Raw genomic sequence first — 17839 nt, 5'->3', positions numbered from 1 at the left:
ACTCAATCTTATCATCGCCTATTCTTAAAACTACTTTCCCTTCTGACACATCAACTAGAGCACGTCCCGTGTTCATGAACGGTCTACCAAAGATTAGCGGACAATTTACGTCATAAGCAAAATCTAAAATAACGAAATCGGTAGGAAAAATAAATTTGTCAACTTTAACTAAAACATCCTCAATTATACCGTATGGTCTTTTAGTGGTTTGATCCGCTAATTGCAAAACCATATTGGTACGTTTGATGTCTTCTTCTAAGCCTAACTTATTAAAAATAGATAATGGCATCAAGTTAATGCTTGCTCCTAAATCACAGAGACAACTGGGAAATTCAATATCTCCCAATTTACACGGAATGGTAAAACATCTGGGATCCTTGAGTTTTGTGGGCAAATTACTTGACACAATTGAACTACAATCTTCAGTTAGCGAAATGGATGAAATTCCTTCCCAACTGATTTTCTTCGAAATTAAATCTTTGAGGAATTTACCATAATTGGAAATTTGTGTAATCGCATCCATAAATGTTAAATTAATATGCAAATTCTTAAGTTTGTCTAAAAATGTTAAAAGTTGCTTGTCATAGTCCTTATTGCGGACTTTGTGTGGAAAAGGTGGTTTGGGTACAAAAGTTTTTGTACTAGAGTCAATTGGTGCATCTTTTTGTTTTAATGTATCTTCTTTGGGCTTTGATAAATCAATTCCAGGTAAAGTTGAATTTCCAGGTATTTCCGGGCCTGAGTAATTTTTCCCTGAACGAAGAGTGATAGCCTTAACATGCTCTTTCGGATTTTCTTCCGTATGGCTTGGAAGACTTCCCTCTTTGCGGGATGGAATTGATTTAGCGAGTTGTCCAATTTGAATATCCAAATTATGGATGCTGGATGATTGGTTTTTAATAAGCTGATCGAATTTATTTTCGATCCGTTTAAAACCAGCGTCGTGATTACTTATTTTTCCGCTCATAGCATCAATAAATTTGTCGGTTTTAGAAGATAAAGTGCTAATCGTGTCTCTGGATTGATTTTGATAATTAGCAGTACGATTTTGATTAGCAGTAGCATTATTATTATTATTATCTCTCCAGTTAAAGTTAGGATGATTTCTCCATCCAGGATTATATGTATTGGAATAAGGGTTATTATTTTGGTTTTGCCCTTGGACAAAATTTACCTGTTCAATTTCACTCATACCTTCGTAATCCACATCTGTTTGGATTGGCTTACCATTAGAATCACACGGTGCCATAAACCTATCAATTTTGTGCGATAAGGCAGAAAATTGGGCTTGCAACATCGCTACTGGATCAAGATTCATTATACCTTTAACTGATGAAGTAGTTGAGGATGATGGTTTCGCTGATGGTACGTGTCCACGTTCCGCGGGCCACATACTGCTGTTGATTGCCATTTCCTCCAAAAGTTCTCTTGCTTGGGCAGATGTTTTCTTCATGAATAACCCTCCAGACATAGCGTCCAATGAACCTCTAGTTGTAGGATTTAGTCCATTATAAAATGTTTGCATTAAAAGTTCAGCGGGCAATTGGTGGTGTGGGCATAAACGTTGAAGTTCTTTAAAACGTTCCCAAGCCTCATAAAGAGTTTCATTATCATTTTGAGAAAAAGATGTTAACTCTTTAATGACTCTTGCGGTTTTTGCTAAAGGAAACAATTTTGATAAAAATGCTTGGGCTAATTGCTCCCAAGTCTCAATTGATGCGGCTGGCATAGAAGTTAACCATTCTTTGGCTCGATCCTTCAAAGTAAAAGGAAAAAGGCGAAGTTTGATTGCTTCTGCAGTTACATCAGTAATTTTAAAAGTGTCACAAATTTCTAAGAAATTTGTCAAATGGGTATTAGGATTTTCGTTAGGTAACCCGTAAAACGTTACATTATTTTGCAACATATTAAGCAACGCAGGCTTAATTTCAAAATGATGTGCATTAATTTGGGGTCTAACTATACTGTTTGTTACACCGGCCATTCTTGGCCTAGCGTAATCCATAAGTGTGGCCATAACTTCTGGCTCGGTAATTTTAGTTTTTATTGGGGTTTTGTTTTTCTTTTTCTTTTCTTTCTTGTTCTTTTTAAGAGTTCTTTCAATTTCTGGGTCAATAGGATCTGGTGACGTGCCCGAACTTCGAGAACTGTGCATGAACTTGAAATTTCGCACGAACCGAAACTACCTAAAAAAACAGAATTTGAAAAATAAATATGTTAGTAATTGAAAATAAATAAAATATAAAAGTTTGAATAAGTATGAATAAACCTAGATTCGTAATAAAACACGAAAAATTTAAAATTTTGTCAAAAATTTTGGCGTTCCCCGGCAACGGCGCCAAAAACTTGTTGAGCGATTTCCGCAAGTGCACGGTATACGCTTGTAGTAATAAAAGATATCGATCCCACAGGGAACGTTTTTTTAACAAAACTTATTTACAATCGGTTAAATTTACTTTTAGGTTTATGATATGGAAAAATCGTTTAATCGGTTTTGGTTTTGAAATTGCTAGAATGAGAATTAGATTAGAGTATGAAAACGTTATAAAATATTCTGATTTAAGAATGAATTTGCAAGATAGGAACTTTTAGTACTTTTTAGAAAAGTAAACGAATGTATTCGTTTGCATTAAGCAAAGAAAACAACTTTAAACTTTGTACGAATTATAAAGATGAAATAAATGACGGAACCTCTAATTAATTGGCTTTGAACATGACAAAACCCTTTCGGGATAGTTCCCCTTAATCAAATTAAAACTCTTTCGAGATAATAATTTGCCTAAGTGTTCAACAAAGTTTCCTTGTAAAGATTTTGGATTAAATACGTTTTAATGAAAACACCAGCAGTCACTTTAGTGGATTGGTTACCATAAGTGCTGCATAAAAATCTATCGAATAGAACGGACTTTATTAGATGAAATATAAATTGATACAAGTTTACAGAGAACATGGAGCATGGAAACATTCGACGGCTTGCAAGTGAACGGGTTGATCAATCCTTTCCTTGGGTTTCGTTAGAGTTTGTCAGGCTCAGGGGCGGATCCTCTACTCAATCTTCTCGTTGAATCTTCGTAATAGAGACTGGGTCGGTCTACTACCAAAATGAAAACTAAACTGGAACAATGTCTAAACGCTACTAAACTTGTTATTATTGAATAAACAATGTGTGTACAGCATATTGCTTTTTACAGAATCGAAATCTAACTTCTGAATCACTTGATTCGGAATTTCTGCATAAATTCTATACTAATCTCTTTTTTCTACATATCTTCAACTCTCCATCAACTCTTTATTTATAGATGTTGAAGAGTCTTAATTGAAGTGTCGTGTCCGTTGTGAAGGATCGTGTCCGTTGCGAAGGATCGTGTCCGTTGCGAAAGGACGTCTTTATCCACCCGAACGATCGCGTTTCGTCGAAAACGAAAGTGTGTAATTAGGCTTCTAAAATCTCCTGCTCATACCGAGAATGTTAAATTCTCTACCGAGAATGGGGGAGCATCAATTGGTCTTTAAACGAAGGAAGGAAAAGCTGGGGAACGCGTGTCGCGACCGTGAATTTGGGGGCTGCGGTCGCGGCACGGAACGTTTTTCGGTTTTTCAGCTTTCGTTCGCATCCTCGATTTGGCGTTATTAATTTCTGTCGTCTTCGACTCCTTTTGTAGGGTTTTTCTTCTGTTTTCGAGCTATTTTCGTTCCTATTTGGATCTTACCAAATATTTATGTACCTTACAAGAAAGAAACATATTCGAGAGTAAAAGCTTCCTAAACAGTTATAAATAGCATAAATTCGTAGCAATATTGATGTAATTAATGATGATATTTTAGGTATATTTTGGGCTTAACAAATCTCCACACCGAATAAGAGAAATATTCCTCTGAACACTGAGTACCGAAGTACTAGTCAGCAGAGATGGAATCCTCAGCGGAATTTCCAGTGTGACTTCTGTGGGAAGAAAGGACACACCACAAAGGTGTGCTGGCACGCTCAGCACTGGGGTGCTGACCAGTCAGTGAAACATTCTAAACGGAAGGTCAGTTGTGACTTCTGTGGAAAGAATGGACATACTGTCCAAGTATGTCGTCATAAAATGAAATATGATGCTTTACCTGTTGAACCTAACAAGCAAGGACCCAAAAAGAATTGGGTACCTAAAAGCAACTAGCTATATTGCAGGTAAGCCTGAGGTGTGTTGAGAAGTCAAAGATGTGGTACATTGACAGCACATGCTCGAGGCATATGACTGGTGATGAAACTCAGTTCATCACGTTTGTGCGTAAACGAGGAGGAAGTGTAAGTTTTGGAGACAACAAGAAGGGTAAGATAGTAGGGTCAGGAACCATTGGTGGTAATCCTACTATTGAGTCAGTCTCCCTAGTCAGCGGACTCAAATATAACTTACTCAGCGTAGCTTAGCTATGTGACAATGGGAGAAAAGTTATATTTGATGACACTAGATGTAAAATATTCGAGGGTAAAACAAATGAGTTAATTTTAACTGCCCCTCGTATTGATAATGTCTTTATGCTGAACTTAGAAATGAAGTTTTCAAAAACTGTATGCTTAGTGTCAAAGGAAGAAAATTCCTGGCTATGGCACATGAGACTTGGTCATGTAAGCATGGACCTCCTGGCCAAATTAGCAAGAAAGCAATTGGTTGAGGGACTGCCAGAACTTAAGTTTGAAAAAGATCAATTATGCCACGCTTGCCAAGCTGGAAAACAAAGCAAACAATCTTTTCATAGTAAAAACATTGTCTCAACTAAGCGTCCATTGGAGTTACTACACTTGGATCTCTTCGGTCCAGTCCAGCCGCTGAGCTTGGGTGGAAGAAGATTTTCCTTGGTCATTGTAGATGACTTTTCTCGGTACACTTGGATCATCTTGCTGAGTAGCAAGGATGAAACTTTTGAGACGTTTTCAAATTTAGTAAGAAAACTTGAAAATGATAAAGACCTTAAGTTAGCTCACATCCGAAATGATAATGGTGGAGAATTAAAGAACCAACAGTTTGTTGAATTCTGTGAAACCAACAGCATTGACCATAATTTCTCTACTCCTAGAACGCCTCAACAAAATGGGGTTGTTGAAAGGAAAAACACAACCTTGGTTGAAATAGCCAGGACAATGCTGAGTGAGCATAGGCTTCCAAAGTACTTTTGGGGAGAAGCTGTCAACACAGCGTGCTATATTCTTAATAGGGCTCTAGTTAGACCTATATTAAAGAAAACCCCCTACGAACTTTGGAAAGGACGAAAGCCCAATATTGGATACTTTCGTGCCTTTGGTTGTAAATGCTGTTGGGGTTTAGTGTCCTATGGACAATTGTTCTAGGATACAAACTTAATGTAAATGAAGTGTTCTTTATATCATTTGTTTTAATGAGATATATGTTTTATGACTATATAAAGGCAATCCCTTTTAAGCACTAAATAAAGTCTAATAAAAGGAAATCTGTAAGTTTGTTTAAAGTGATTATAAAGTGTTCATACAAGCATGAAGTGAGACGAAACTTTGTAATAAACTAATAAACTTAAAACCACCCCAAGTCAAGTAATATGTTTAGGATTGACATATCACTATTGAGACTTGCATGTAACAATATCTTCTGTCCGACAGAAAGCTGATCTCACAAGCTTCATATATATCGATATCTGGACAGTTACATGGATCCGATGAAAAGTAGTTCATTAGGATTGGGGACCCGACTTGAGATAACAGGATGGGTAGATTCATCCTTGTCACCTGTTCATCTCATTGGTATTAATAGGTATAAATAATCCTCAGACTCAAAGGAATGTTAATTGGTCATTCTGGATTACTGAATGTGACGCTTTGATCCTGTTGTAACACGATCCTTAACAGAGATGACTCGAGGGTGTGAACAGCAGAGGTTGGGTATCACAGGAAGTGATTGCGGGATCGTTATACATTGGATTGATCATTTATCACTCCCGATAAATGGGAGATATGTCCATGGATCGCTTGTGGAAGTTTTGACTCTAAATCCTTGCAAGGTGATAGCTTAAGATTGAAATACAGATTTCTCTTAACCTATCTAATTGGAGTTGACTCGGCCTAGACAAGTAAAACGAACGTCTCGCTATATGTGACTTGACATTATCCATAGTCATAAGGTTCAGTTCAAGGACGTAGTTGATAAAGGATCGAATTATAGCGTAACTAATACGGAAAGGTCAGCGACAGAATCAACCTGTCTTCTTATAGCTCTAGGGGAATGATTACGGACTTGCTAATCACATACTTTGTACATCATTCCGTTATGCAAAGATTAAATATAATTTTTTGAAAATTAATTTAATAAGTTGCATATGGCTAGAAGCAATAAGAACCTAATGGGTCACACATAAGACTTGGAACCCAAAAGAGAGACAGATGCTAATTAATTGACGGAAGCCCAACTGAGCCCAATAAGGCCCATTACTAGGGGGGCGATTTTATGTATGTTAAATACATAAATGATTAATTTGATTTTATCAAATCCTAATTAGATTAAGATTATGAATTAAATTAATTAAAGGATAAATAAGTTAGGAGTTTTAATTAGATTATATTACTCCTATTATTATCCAATAAGGTTATTATTATTATCTTTTATATTTAGATATATTAATAGATAATAATTAGGAATTCTATTCCGAATTGAATTCTTATTCAATAAACCTAATTCTATCTAACTAAGGATTAGATACAACGAAGATTATAAATACCCCCTATAGGATTTTCGAAATCCCACCCCTAGAGAATTTCGAATTCCTAGCCCTAGTATTCAAGAGAGAGAATTTCGACCCCTAGCTTGAGGACGAGATTTTCCACCGCTTCCTTCCATTCAATTGATTTTCATCTCTTTCTCTTTATCCTTGATCTTGTGTTGATTAATTAGAGACAATCTACTTTGGTTGTTTTAAACGGTTGATTCTAACTTGATCTTCCATTGTTTTGTTTTGTGCTCGGGAACTCGAAGTAAGAGTTGTGGGCACTTTGTTTGCAACGGTAGATAGAACTTCTGAAAGGTATTGCTTTTATCCCTCTTTATATGAAATAACGATTAACGGATCTTGGGGTTAATGGAAATAGGTTAAAATTTTTATATTTCCGCTGCTATACGTTAGCCTATTTTCCTTCAAATGCTTTATCTTGAATACTAAAGACAGCCTAGCTAAGTTTGACTCAAAAGCTGATGAGGCTATCTTTATAGGCTACTCAATAAACATCAAAGCATACAGAGTTTTCAATAAACGAACTCAAGTCTTAGAAGAGTCAGTACATGTTGAGTTCGATGAAACTAACCCTGCAGGTAGATACCAGCCGCTGATCGAGGATGATCCACACTCAGCACCCGCTGACCAAGAAAGTGCCGATGAGTCATTTCCTCAAGGGCTGACCAAAGGTAAAAGTGAAACTCAAATTACTTTCACTGACCAATCTACACCTGCAGAGATTGTTGAAACACAACCAACACAAGACATCAATCTACCAAAGGAGATTAGAATACCAAGAGGTCACTCAGAGAGTGCCATTCTTGATGCTGGTGAGAATACCTTGATGACGAGGAATCAACTCAGGAGATACCTCAGCAACGTAGCATTCATCTAAATCCAGGAGCCAAAGAATTTCGCTGAAGCTGAGTATGATGAATGCTGGATGAATGCAATGCAAGAAGAACTTGATCAGTTCAGACGAAATGAAGTATGGGATCTAGTGCCAAAACCAAGAAGCCAGAAGACCATAGGAACAAGATGGGTCTTCCGCAACAAGCTCGATGAGCAAGGGAACGTGGTCAGAAACAAAGCAAGACTTGTAGCTCAGGGCTACAGTCAGCAAGAAGGTATTGACTACGGTGAGACCTTTGCCCCAGTGGCAAGGCTAGAGGCTATTAGAATTTTATGTGCATATGCAAGCTATATGAACTTTAAACTGTTTCAAATGGATGTTAAGAGTGCATTCCTTAATGGAGTTATAAACGAGGAAGTTTATGTTAATCAACCTCCAGGGTTTGAGGATCCTAAATTCCCAAACCACGTTTATAAGCTCAAAAAGGCTATGTATGGCCTCAAGCAATCACCATGTGCTTGGTATGAGAGGCTGACCAGTTTCCTGCTGACTAGAAATTATGTCAGAGGTAAAGCTGATACAACCTTATTCATTAAGAGGAAGGGTAAAGATACCCTGCTGGCTCAAATATATGTTGATGACATTATTTTTGGTGCCACTAACGAGTCAATGTGCAAGGAATTTAGTAAGCAGATGCAGACTGAGTTTGAAATGTCAATGATGGGAGAACTCAACTTCTTCCTTGGACTTCAAATCAAACAAGGGAAAAATGGCATCTTCATCAGTCAAACTAAGTATGCTAAGGAGATATTGAAGAAGTATGAACTTGAGAATTGTAAGTCAATATCTACCCCAATAGGCACTGACAATATCCTCTGCACTGATGAGAATGGTAAGTCAGTAGACAGCAGATTGTACCGAGGTATGATTGGTTCTCTACTTTACTTAACTGCTAGTAGGCCGAACATTCAGTTCTCAGTATGTTATTATGCTAGATATCAATCTAACCCTAAGGAATCTTATTACATAGCTATAAAAAGAATCCTTAGATATTTGCAAGGCTCAGTGAATGCAGGTTTATGGTATCCCAACACTCATGACTTCACACTCATTGGATACATTGACGCTGACTACGGACGAGACAAGCTTGAACGAAAAAGCACCTCAGGAGGATGCCACTTCCTTGGGAGCTGTCTTGTGTCCTGGTTTAGCAAGAAGCAGGCGTCAGTAGCCCTGTCAACCACTGAAGCTGAGTACGTTGCTGCTGGAAGCTGTGTTGCTCAAGTCCTATGGATTAAGCAACAGCTTGAAGATTTTGGCGTTCGGACTAAAACAATTGAAGTCAAATGTGACAACAAAAGTGCCATTGACTTATCAAAGAACCCAATCCAACACAGCAGGATGAAGCATGTCAGCATAAGACATCACTTCATTAGAGATCACGTACTCAAGGGAGAGATCAAGCTGACCTATGTCCCAACGGATGAGCAGCTTGCCGATATCTTCACAAAGCCACTGGCTCGTGAGCAATTCAACATACTTAGAGAAGCCATTGGTATGTTTAATCCTCTTCAATAAATTTCAAGTATAGTATACATGCTGAGTGAATTACCATGCTGAATGATTTGTGCTATTACATGCTGAGTAGATAAATATATATGCTGAGTATCTATCTCAAGCTGAGTTACTACGCATAAGATCGATTCCTCTGCATAACACTGACTACTCAGGATTTTAAACGCCTAAAATTCTTAACACTGAGTAAAGAGCCGTTGCAAACTTTAATGCAAAGTACGCGAATTAAATAGCCACCTAGGATGACGTATAGGCTATAATTAGAAAATACACGCGCGGTATGTGTCATAAATGCCAGAATCTTTGTCGATTGAGAATCTCGAGGCAAAACGGACTACTCAACGCCTTGGATTAACTCAACATCTCTATAAATAGTGGATGAATTCCCACTTCTATTTCTTTACGCTTAGAAATCTTTGGCATTCATACTCTCTCTCTCGAAAAGTTCCCAAACCTTCTAAAAACTTCTCTGAGAAAATGACTAAAATTTCTCTGAACATCTCCGGTGTCGGTCTCTCCCATAACCGCTCCGATGACAATCCCACTTCTCCCACTCAGCGTGATCACGCTGGAGTTACTACGTCGAGCAAGAAAGCTCAAGCTGTCCTGGCCACCTCTTCCAAAGGGAAACAGCAGCAAAAGGACAAGGATAAGAAAGTAGTAGAACGCACCTACACTCAGGTCTTTGAGAGTGTGAGGGGATGGAAGATTGACCACTCGCGGTGGTTCTCAAAAGGATTCGTGGAGGTCAAGCAACCTTTCTGTGAATGGATCAAGAACAATGGATGGACCGAGCTGTTCTCAGTTCGGGATGCTACTTACCCTGAGTTGGTACGAGAATTCTACGCCAACCTGAAGTCGCCAATGATAACAGGGACTACCTGGCGACTCATGTTCGAGGGAAGGACATCTCCATCAACCCAGCGTACCTTGCCTCACTGTTCAAATTGAAAAACGAAGGAGCTATACTTCGTAAATCAGGTGACCATGAGAAAACTGACTACGTTCAGACCTTCTGTAAACCTGAGGGTCATGTATGTGAAATTTCGAGCACTTCTATGGGTCAGCATCAAAAGATGGCCCATTACATACTGACGAACTTCCTTTACCCTAAAATCAACTGCACCAACTCAGCAACCAATTTCGAGCAGTGTTTTATATGGCACATGCTGACCTACACGCCGATAAATATGCCTGTCTTCATAATCGGTGGGTTTCTACGAAGTACAGGGACCCTTAGGCTGGGCTCTTTCATCACTCGAATCCTCCAGGATCACAAGGTGGATATGATTGCGGAAATCCAAGTTCGGGGAACCAAGATTATAGCTGCTTCCCTATTCGGTTTGGCTTATGATCTACCTATTTTGCCGAAGAAAGGAAAAGGAGAAGCTGTCTAGAACGCTGAGGGGGCAGTGACTCGAAAGGGAAGAACTCAAAGAAAGAGGAAGGCTGTCCAGAGCACCTCTAAAGCTGCCGCTTCTGCTCCAAAGAAGATTAAAGTTGTATGTGGGGGAACTAAGCCTCAAACTCAGCAAAGTCAGGGTGGATCTAGGTCAGCGGAGAAAAGACCTAGGAAAGCTGAGCCTGAGACAGAAGAAAGAGAGGACGTTGATGAGCAACCGTCAAAGAAGAAGAAAAAGCTCAATTTTGAGTTAAGACCTATCGATGCCCAACCAACAGATATCGTCGTTCCTCCTAACTCACACTAGTCAAGGCATTGACACTGAGCAACAGTTTGAGGAAGAACAAGACCAAGACCAATTGGGTGGTCAGTTTGTCGAGGAAGAGTTGGATGACCAGTTAGAGGAAGAAGAACTGGATGATGAGTCTGAAGAAGAATAAAGTGGTCAGGATGACACTGAGGAACCAGCAGATGATGAGAATCTTGAACCAATCAACACTGAGTTGGTTGATGAAGAAGAGACTGAGCACCAAGTAAATGCTCCTGCTGTTCAAAGGGAAGCCTCACCCACTAACTCCATTGAGTTTATCCCTTGTGACCCTACTCCTCCAAAGCTTAAGCGACTGAGGAAGAAGAAAGCTTTTAAAGCACCCGTTATTGATCTCATGGGTGATTCACCGCTGAGAGATGAGATCACTGACCTCACCGAGGTACATCTTAAATACTTCTCCAACCCACCTGTACCTCAACCAGATTTACCAGAAAATCAAGCCTCTGTTTCTCCGAAGGAACATGCCGACTTAGATGCTTCTGCCAACCAAAGCAATGCCGAGCAAGTGCTCGAAGATTCTGCTCCTCAACACGTTGAGCAAGCCAAGGAATTACCTGCTCAGGTAAACAATGAACTTCCTCAACTTCCAACACCTAGTCAGCTTCAACCTCACACTGAGCAAGCAACACTTTCTACTGATCCTCTACTTCCCTCACTCAATGAGCAGAATCAGATCCAGTCAGTTTCTACTGGCCATCCTAATTCTAGGCCAGCTGCTGATAATGCTGGGCCTTCTAATGATCAGCAGAACCAAACACTGCCTTTACTCGATTCTACTCCTCCTCCGGCATCTGGGCCAACATAAGATGGATCCTTTAGCTACCTTAATGCCTCTGAGTCTGGTCGAAGAATCATTGACTCAGCTCAAGCTCTTATCCAGGACCTCCATCAAGCAAGTACCAATACCGCTGGGTCTACTAATGATGAGACAACTCCTTTTTCGTCTGTCACTCAACTTCTTACTGAGATCAAATGTATGAAGGATCTTCTGAGTGTCATGACTACCTTACTATCTCAACAGCCCAGGCAGGACTCCTTAACAAAGCTGGTCGAACTCCAGCTGACCATGGTTAACCATCTAAACTCACTACAAGGGGAGATTCATCAATTGTCAGCTGCAAACTCAGTATATGCCACTTCTGTTGAAGTACATCATCTCTTCAGCCAGCTTCACACTGAGCAAGAGAAAACGAATCACCAACTTTCCACCTCCTCCCAATGCTCCATTGAGCAAATTAGCGAGGCTGTGCGTCTGCTGAACTTAAACAGGCAAGAGATGGAAATTGACGAGCTTAAAACCAACGAGATTCTGAAGTATTCTCGAGCAACTTTCAGCAATGTGCGCCAAATCAACGCTCAGCGTGAGTATTATGATTCCTCCTTGCTAAAGATGTTTCATCAAGCTTTTGCAATGCTCACTGAAACCATGCACTAGATTGGCAAGTCTCAAGCCGCTGTTTTGAGTATGCTGAGTGCTGCATCTATCGGAATTCCTCGATCCATTGTGGATGATGGTGTTCCAATCTTAGATGGAATGAAAGCACGAGAAAGCTAAAGGCATTTTCTCAACGCCTCACTCAAGCTGCAATTGAAGCCACCTTCATTCCCAAACCTGATGATGGCAAAACGGGGGAGAAAGAACAAACCCCAAGAACTCAGCAAGCTTCAGTTAGTCAGTCGCAACACAAGGGCAAAGGCAAAAAAAAGTAGCTTAACTTGTATTGACTAGGATAGCTAGCTTTTTGAACCTTTATATCTGTGAACCCTGTTATGCTGACTTTAAATTCTAAAACAAATTATATGCATCTCTTTCATACTGACTACTCTTATGCGATGCTTACTAAGTGATTGATATAATTTGTTAAAACGCATCTTCATTAAATCAACTGTGCTACACTGTCTATATTAATTTATGATATGTCTGATGTGTTGATCAAACATATTGACCACTTCTTATATGTCCATTTAACTAAAAAATCATTGAACAAAGCTTACTCAGCGCTCTCTGATATTTAAACCTTCCGCGTAAAACTGAGCTAAATAGAATATGTTCCATGAGCTGACCTATCTCTGAAAACTGACCTTAGACTTACTCAATTAAACCTTGAAATGTTTAGAGTAAAACTAAGTCAGTAGCTCAACCCTTACGGGGGAGTTATTTGATAAAACAAGGTCAACTATCATGGGGGAGCTCAACACTGAGTTCTTCGACTGAATATTTTTGCCAACATCAAAATGGGGGAGTTTGTTGAAACACCTTTCCACATGATTTTGATTTGACAAAATTATTTAAGTAATGATAAAAATATTCTAACACATTAAATTTAAATGCTTTGATTTATCACACTAATGTGTTTGTTCAATGTTGAGTTTAATTGTGTATAAGACATTGAGATTAAAAAAGCTCAAAGGCCCATAAAGTGGAAGTCAAGCTCAAGTCAACACATCAAGACCTTTCGGCCCAAGATTTCAAAACGAAGTCGTATCAACTAAAATGACGAATCAGCAAGAGAAGGATCGAGAAGCCTTCGTGGCAAAAGCTTCAAGTTGAAGCTGCTGAGTTGGACGACAAAGCAGTCTGGACAGCGGCAGGCAATGTTCAACTTCTAGGCAAAGTATTTCTACTTTGGGAAAAGTTCAGAAGGCGCAGAAAGCTGTCTCGTGGACTTTTCCTTAAATGTCGAAACATTCTGTCGAAGACTGACAAAGACAGAAGATGCATAAATCCTATTGGCCAACGACGCTAAGCACGCCCAGAGTGACAACGACAGGAAGCCGTTTCCCTCCAACGGTTATTTCGAAATTCGAAATGACCAGGTGCCTCAAGTGTCACTATATAAAGGCCATCCATTTGCTTCAATCGATGCAGAACTTCAAGTAGTCGAAACGCTGACCAAATTCATACTCGAAGATTCTGTGAGAAAAGCAAAGCAAATACCTTACACAATTTCCATATTATTGTGTAAAAGTCTAGAGTGATTTTCCAATCATCTAAAGTGTCTTAGCAATCGTTGTTTAGGACAAACACTTTATCATTTCTAGAAGAATAGAAAGGAGAGGCTGAGTACTCGGTTATAGTACTCAGCGTAGATATAGGAGTGAGTAGAGGTATAGAGGAAGGTACTCTTGTTATACTCAGCTTCTATTTGTAAAAGGTTTCGTGCTCTACCTTTAAAGAGCTCAGTAGAGAATTCAAAAAGCTCGGAACGAGTTTCGGGGACTGGACGTAGGCGGAGAGGCCGAACCAGGATAAGTCTGCTGAGTAATATCTTTCTAACCCTTAAAATCCTTTAATATATATTGCTTGCTATGAAAACTGACTAAGTAAAGAACTCACGCTGAATTAAGTTTACTAAGAAGCTGAGTTCAGGAATAGACTCTAAGTGCTATTTCCTGACTCAAGTAAAAAAGCAGACTTAGTCACAAGTTGACTAAGCTTGTGTCTTAAATCTACTTAGTGACGCTGTGTAAACCTTTTCATAAGAAAAGAAGTCAGCCTTAATGGACAAAATTTTAAATAGTTCCTATCCCCCCCTTGGAACTAACTTGTCACGTTATAAGGGACCAACATCGATCTCCTGCCCCCTGGTTTCATACCCCTCCAAAATGAATTCATTATCTTCTCCAAATCCAGGCAAAGGGATTTAGGCAGTTTAAAGACACTCATACAAAAAGTTGGCAAAGCCTGCGCAACTGCCTTAATTAGTACTTCCTTACCCGCAGCAGAAAGGAATCTAAAAGACCACACACTCAACCTCTTCCTGAGTCTATCTTTGAGGAAACTAAAAATTGCCACTTTGGACTTCCCAATTAGTGAAGGGAGACCCAAGTAGAGACCAGTATCCAGAGGATGAAAGACCTGAAGAGAGTTACATACCTCATTTCGCAGTTCCAGGCCAACATTTGGACTAAAGAAAATTCCAGATTTTTGCAGGTTGATAGCCTGGCCAGAAGCTGCCTCATACTCAGATAGGATCATCCCAATTTTGTTACACTCATCCATAGAAGCCCTGAAGAACAAGAAGCTGTCATCTGCAAAAAAACAAGTGTGTAATAGTTGGCGCACCCCTAGCAATGAGGCACCCATGGAGGGAACCCTCATTCGCCGCCCTTGTAATCAGGCTAGATAAGACTTCGGCACACAGTATAAAAAGGTACAGCAACAGGGGATCGCCTTGTCTCAGGCCCCTGCCAGGTTTAATCGGGCCCACAAATGTACCATTAATCGACACAGAGTACTCCACGGTAGAAATGCATAATATGATCCAATCAATCCACAGCCCAGGAAAGCCTAATTTTTGCATAACAAGTCTCAGGAAGGTCCAATCAACCCTATCATAGGCCTTGCTAATATCCAATTTTAAAGCCACCTCACCAATTCTACCCCTATTATTTCTCTTCATAAAGTGTAAAGACTCAAAGGCCACCATAATGCTATCAGAGATAGACTACCAGGGACAAAAGCTGATTGAGACTCAGATACCAAGAAAGGTAACACAATCTTGAGCCTATTGGCTAGGACCTTGGCTATCAATTTATAAAGCACATTGCACAGGGAAATAGGGCGAAAATCCTTCATACATTCAGGCCTATCAATTTTGGGGATAAGGACAATTATTGTGTCATTTAGGTGTGGAGGAAATTCCTTGTGGGCCAAATAACCCTTACATGCATTAACAATCTCGGGGCTAATGAGATCCCAAAAATGTTGAAAGAAACCCGGATTTAACCCATCAGGACCAGGGGATTTATCAGGGTGCATTTGAAACATGGCAGTTTTGAATTCTTCAAAAGTAAAAGGGGAGCACAGGTCGGCCTGCATTTCAAGCGTAACAAGAGGTACAAGGGTATCCACAGCATCATAGCATGGGCTAGTAGGACCAGCAAACAGATCAGAGAAATAAGCATTGGCAATAATCCCCATATCATATACTCCTTCTACTCTCAGACCGTTCCCATCCTTAAGGTGGCTAATGGTGTTTCTCTGCTTTCTAGCTTTGACACATGCATGGAAAAACTTAGTATTTTGGTCCCCCTCCTGTAGCCAGAAATTCTTAGCCCTTTGTTGCCAATGTATAGCTTCAGAATCAAGTAGGGAATTCAGCTCACTCTTGGCCTGCAGGAAACTGACCACATCAGCCGGAGCACTGCTATCCACAAGCATATCCAACTTCTTCTTGCATCCCTCAATCTGCTTTCTAAACCTCAGCCGATACTTCTTTCCCCATTATTCCATGCTGCTGGCACAGGTAGCCAGCTTTGCAGCAAGGTTATGGCAGCAACTACTTAGCCAACAATTCCTCACCAACACCTTAAACTCAGGATCTAAAAGCCACTCTTGTTCAAAGCGAAAATGACTGCGCCTCACATTACTAACCGGGTTATCGAACTCTAAAAAGATGGGTGCATGATCAGAATAAGCTGAGATCAGAGTACGGAGCCGATGTGTTGGGAATCTGTCCGCCCAGGCACTAGTGACCATAGTCCTATCCAACCTCTCCCTGACCCACAGTCTAGAACCCCGACTCCTCTCCCACGTAAATTGACTGCCCTGTGTAGGGAGATCAATTAAAATATTCTCTTCCACCGCCTCTTGGAACCGGCGCATCAACCCTTGAGGGTAGCCTGGACCCCCAACCTTTTCTGAATCAGAAAGAATGCAGTTAAAATCCCCAATAACCAGTAAAGGGAGAATCGAGCAGGAACACAATTGAGTCAAGAGACTCCAGGACCACACATGATTGGCTCGGTTAGAATGTCCATAGAAGCCTACCAACCTCCAATCCCCCTTCCCAGCATCATGCATCTGAACTTCAATATGGTGATCAGAGAAAGAAACTACCGAAGCCATATCAGACTTCCTCCAAAGTAGGGCAATACCCCCACTCCTACCTCTACAATCAACTGCAAACGAACCTTCAAAACCAAACTTCCTCCTCAGCCTTTCAATACAGGAATTAGTAACCAAAGTTTCAATCAGGAAGACCAAATCTGGCTTACTTGTCTTAACAAGCTCACCGAGAGACCGAACTGCCCGGGCGTTCCCCAACCCCCGGCAGTTCCATCTTAGGCAATTCATAATCCTCGGCGGGCCTGCTCCGCAGACCGCACCGTTTCTGTATCATTAGAAGAAGAAGAATCTACTTGGCTCATAGAAACTGTCCCCTTCGGAGTATTAAGAACCTGATCAGACCCATTCCCCTGCAGCTTATTCACAATAGCCTGAACTGATATCGAATCCGGGCCTGCCCACCTACGCTTGCGATCATCCGCCAATTCAAAACCCTCATCATCACTATCCACAACCATATTCACTATCTCCCCCTCCTGCACTGGCTGTATAATTGGGTTCCCTTTTCCTGCTACCATTTTACCCTTCAGCTTTGCCCCCTCTTGTCCCCCAGGGACATTCTCCTTCCCGGCTTCCTTACCCCCACTCAACTGCCCTATTTTTAGGGCTTTTCCAGTGTTCTCCAAAGTAGGTCCACCCCCAGAATTGAAAGTCATAGCCTGACTACCTGGCTCTCTTAGCCACTTCATACTCAACACATCCCCACCCCTGCGTACAGGGGCCTTCAGCCAATCCCCCCACTCCCTAGTGATCTCCTCAGGTTTCAAGATAAAGATTTTGTCACAAAATCTGTCAGTATGCCCCAACAACCCACATATATAGCTGAACGATCCCAATCTCTCATGTTTGAACGAGATATAAGCCCATTCTTCCTTCCCTTTTCGGATTTTCTTCATCCTTTTCAGCTGTTTCCTCACATCAATGGAGACTCTTAGCCTCATAAATTGTCTGCATAAACCAGTGTTATTGTTGATATCATAAGCCTGGAATTTACCAATAAAATCCCCAATCTGTCTACCCACCCCCTCCGACATAGACCTAATAGGAAAGTCATAAATCTGAACCCAAAAATCAGCAATAAACAGATCAACCAAATCAGGTGACGGT

At 40.4% G+C, this 17839-nt stretch overlaps 1 non-coding gene across 1 annotated transcript; it reads left to right on the top strand.

The window, feature by feature from the left end:
* Positions 1-1541: 1541 nt before the first annotated feature.
* LOC136207621 (small nucleolar RNA R71) lies at positions 1542-1648 on the top strand. The gene has a single exon (XR_010676753.1). It is a non-coding gene; the product is annotated as a small nucleolar RNA R71 (small nucleolar RNA).
* The last annotated feature ends 16191 nt before the right edge of the window (positions 1649-17839 follow it).

This window comes from Euphorbia lathyris, chromosome 9, assembly GCF_963576675.1.
Source record: "Euphorbia lathyris chromosome 9, ddEupLath1.1, whole genome shotgun sequence".
Taxonomy (NCBI): Eukaryota; Viridiplantae; Streptophyta; class Magnoliopsida; order Malpighiales; family Euphorbiaceae; genus Euphorbia; species Euphorbia lathyris.
Note: the sequence above shows the minus strand (reverse complement) of the source record. Positions and strands in the feature narration are given on the sequence as shown.